We start from the raw sequence: 4,468 nt of genomic DNA on the forward strand, positions 1-4,468 counted from the left end.
CCTTACCTCACATGTTCATACCTTACCTTAGCTCACATGTTCATACCTTACCTCACATGTTCATACCTTACCTCACATGTTCATACCTTACCTCACATGTTCATACCTTACCTTAGCTCACATGCTCATACCTTACCTTAGCTCACATGTTCATACCTTACCTTAGCTCACATGCTCATACCTTACCTCACATGCTCATACCTTACCTTAGCTCACATGTTCATACCTTACCTTAGCTCACATGTTCATACCTTACCTCACATGCTCATACCTTACCTCACATGCTCATACCTTACCTCACATGCTCATACCTTACCTCACATGCTCATACCTTACCTCACATGCTCATACCTTACCTCACATGTTCATACCTTACCTCACATGTTCATACCTTACCTCACATGTTCATACCTTACCTTACCTCACATACTCATACCTTACCTTAGCTCACATGCTCATACCTTACCTTAGCTCACATGCTCATACCTTACCTCACATGTTCATACCTTACCTCACATGTTCATACCTTACCTTACCTCACATGCTCATACCTTACCTTACCTCACATGTTCATACCTTAACTTAGCTCACATGCTCATACCTTACCCTTCTCCACATGCAGTTTATATTGGCCCCTCTCTCCTTACCTTAGCTCACATGCTCATACCTTACCCTTCTCACATGCAGTTTATATCGGCCCCTCTCTCCTTACCTTAGCTCACATGCTCATACCTTACCCTTCTCACATGCAGTTTATATCAGCCCCTCTCTCCTTACCTTAGCTCACATGCTCATACCTTACCCTTCTCCTCATGCAGTTTATATCGGCCCCTCTCTCCTTACCTTAGCTCACATGCTCATACCTTACCCTTCTCCTCATGCAGTTTATATCGGCCCCTCTCTCCTTACCTTAGCTTACATGCTCATACCTTACCCGTCTCACATGCAGTTTATATCGGCCCCTCTCTCCTTACCTTAGCTCACATGCTCATACCTTACCCTTCTCCACATGCAGTTTATATCGGCCCCTCTCTCCTTACCTTAGCTCAGATGCTCGTACCTTACCCTTCTCCTCATGCAGTTTATATCGCCCCTCTCTCCTTACCTTAGCTCACATGCTCATACCTTACCCTTCTCACATGCAGTTTATATCGGTCCCTCTCTCCTTACCTTAGCTCACATGCTCATACCTTACCCTTCTCACATGCAGTTTATATCGGCCCCTCTCTCCTTACCTTACCTTAGCTCACATGCTCATACCTTACCCTTCTCCTCATGCAGTTTATATCGGCCCCTCTCTCCTTACCTTAGCTCACATGCTCATACCTTACCCTTCTCCACATGCAGTTTATATCAGCCCCTCTCTCCTTACCTTAGCTCACATGCTCATACCTTACCCTTCTCACATGCAGTTTATATCTGCCCCTCTCTCCTTACATTAGCTCACATGCTCATACCTTACCCTTCTCCACATGCAGTTTATATCGGCCCCTCTCTCCTTACCTTAGCTCACATGCTCATACCTTACCCTTCTCACATGCAGTTTATATCAGCCCCTCTCTCCTTACCTTAGCTCACATGCTCATACCTTACCCTTCTCCTCATGCAGTTTATATTGGCCCCTCTCTCCTTACCTTAGCTTACATGCTCATACCTTACCCGTCTCACATGCAGTTTATATCGGCCCCTCTCTCCTTACCTTAGCTCACATGCTCATACCTTACCCTTCTCCACATGCAGTTTATATCGGCCCCTCTCTCCTTACCTTAGCTCATATGCTCATACCTTACCCTTCTCACATGCAGTTTATATCGGCCCCTCTCTCCTTACCTTAGCTTACATGCTCATACCTTACCCGTCTCACATGCAGTTTATATCGGCCCCTCTCTCCTTACCTTAGCTCACATGCTCATACCTTACCCTTCTCCACATGCAGTTTATATCGGCCCCTCTCTCCTTACCTTAGCTCACATGCTCATACCTTACCCTTCTCACATGTTCATACCTTACCCTTCTCCTCATGCAGTTTATATCGGCCCCTCTCTCCTTACCTTAGCTTACATGCTCATACCTTACCCGTCTCACATGCAGTTTATATCGGCCCCTCTCTCCTTACCTTAGCTCACATGCTCATACCTTACCCTTCTCACATGCAGTTTATATCTGCCCCTCTCTCCTTACCTTAGCTCACATGCTTATACCTTACCTTTCTCACATGCAGTTTATATCGGCCCCTCTCTCCTTACCTTAGCTCACATGCTTATACCTTACCCTTCTCACATGCAGTTTATATCAACCCCTCTCTCCTTACCTTAGCTCACATGCTTATACCTTACCCTTCTCACATGCAGTTTATATCAACCCCTCTCTCCTTACCTTAGCTCACATGCTCGTACCTTACCCTTCTCCTCATGCAGTTTATATTGGCCCCTCTCTCCTTACCTTAGCTCACATGCTCATACCTTACCCTTCTCCACATGCAGTTTATATCGGCCCCCCTCTCTCCTTACCTTAGCTCACATGCTCATACCTTACCCCTTCTCCACATGCAGTTTATATCGGCCCCTCTCTCCTTACCTTAGCTCACATGCTCATACCTTACCCTTCTCACATGCAGTTTATATCGGCCCCTCTCTCCTTACCTTAGCTCACATGCTCATACCTTACCCTTCTCACATGCAGTTTATATCGGCCCCTCTCTCCTAACCTTAGCTCACATGCTCATACCTTACCCTTCTCACATGCAGTTTATATCGGCCCCTCTCTCCTTACCTTAGCTCACATGCTTATACCTTACCCTTCTCACATACAGTTTATATCGGCCCCCTCTCTCCTTACCTTACTCACATGCTCATACCTTACCCTTCTCACATGCAGTTTATATCGGCCCCTCTCTCCTTACCTTAGCTCACATGCTCATACCTTACCCTTCTCCTCATGCAGTTTATATCGGCCCCCTCTCTCCTTACCTTAGCTCACATACTCATACCTTACCCCTTCTCACATGCAGTTTATATCGGCCCCTCTCTCCTTACCTTAGCTCACATGCTCATACCTTACCCTTCTCACATGCAGTTTATATCGGCCCCTCTCTCCTTACCTTAGCTCACATGCTCATACCTTACCCTTCTCACATGCAGTTTATATCGGCCCCTCTCTCCTTACCTTAGCTCACATGCTCATACCTTACCCTTCTCACATGCAGTTTATATCGGCCCCCTCTCTCCTTACCTTAGCTCACATGCTCATACCTTACCCTTCTCCACATGCAGTTTATATCGGCCCCTCTCTCCTTACCTTAGCTCACATGCTCATACCTTACCCTTCTCCACATGCAGTTTATATCGGCCCCTCTCTCCTTACCTTAGCTCACATGCTCATACCTTACCCTTCTCACATGCAGTTTATATCGGCCCCTCTCTCCTTACCTTAGCTCACATGCTCATACCTTACCCTTCTCACATGCAGTTTATATCGGCCCCTCTCTCCTTACCTTAGCTCACATGCTCATACCCTAATATNNNNCTCATATGCTTATACCTTACCCTTCTCCTCATGCAGTTTATATCGGCCCCTCTCTCCTTACCTTAGCTCACATGCTCATACCTTACCCTTCTCCTCATGCAGTTTATATCGGCCCCTCTCTCCTTACCTTAGCTCACATGCTCATACCTTACCCTTCTCACATGCAGTTTATATCGGCCCCTCTCTCCTTACCTTAGCTCACATGCTCATACCTTACCCTTCTCACATGCAGTTTATATCGGCCCCTCTCTCCTTACCTTAGCTCACATGCTCATACCTTACCCTTCTCACATGCAGTTTATATCGGCCTCTCTCTCCTTACCTTAGCTCACATGCTCATACCTTACCCTTCTCCACATGCAGTTTATATCGGCCCCTCTCTCCTTACCTTAGCTCACATGCTCATACCTTACCCTTCTCACATGCAGTTTATATCGGCCCCTCTCTCCTTACATTAGCTCACATGCTCATACCTTACCCTTCTCCTTATGCAGTTTATATTGGCCCCTCTCTCCTTACCTTAGCTCACATGCTCATACCTTACCCTTCTCACATGCAGTTTATATCGGCCCCTATCTCCTTACATTAGCTCACATGCTCATACCTTACCCTTCTCCTTATGCAGTTTATATTGGCCCCTATCTCCTTACCTTAGCTCACATGCTCATACCTTACCCTTCTCCACATGCAGTTTATGTCGGCCCCTCTCTCCTTACCTTAGCTCACATGCTCATACCTTACCCTTCTCCACATGCAGTTTATATCGGCCCCTCTCTCCTTACCTTAGCTCACATGCTCGTACCTTACCCTTCTCCTCATGCAGTTTATATCGGCCCCTCTCTCCTTACCTTAGCTCACATGCTCATACCTTACCCTTCTCACATGCAATATATATCGGACCCTCTCTCCTTTCCTCTCCATACTTTAGCTCTCATGACATACT

At 46.5% G+C, this 4,468-nt stretch overlaps 1 long non-coding RNA gene across 3 annotated transcripts; it reads right to left on the reverse strand.

Annotated features, from left to right (window-relative positions):
• Positions 1-581: 581 nt before the first annotated feature.
• LOC128665757 (uncharacterized) lies at positions 582-4,126 on the reverse strand. 3 transcript variants are annotated; one of them, XR_008403176.1, is made up of 5 exons: positions 3,541-4,126; positions 2,858-2,922; positions 2,578-2,662; positions 1,106-1,306; positions 582-1,040 (listed from the first exon to the last, which is right to left on the reverse strand). It is a non-coding gene; the product is annotated as an uncharacterized LOC128665757 (long non-coding RNA). The 3 variants fall into 3 exon arrangements; XR_008403177.1 differs by having other exon boundaries at positions 582-974; positions 3,541-4,125; XR_008403178.1 differs by lacking the exons at positions 2,858-2,922; positions 3,541-4,126 and adding an exon at positions 1,786-1,830 and having other exon boundaries at positions 1,106-1,326; positions 2,578-2,820.
• Between the last annotated feature and the right edge of the window lie 342 nt (positions 4,127-4,468).

The sequence above is a fragment of the Bombina bombina genome, chromosome 7 (genome assembly GCF_027579735.1).
Source record: "Bombina bombina isolate aBomBom1 chromosome 7, aBomBom1.pri, whole genome shotgun sequence".
Taxonomy (NCBI): Eukaryota; Metazoa; Chordata; class Amphibia; order Anura; family Bombinatoridae; genus Bombina; species Bombina bombina.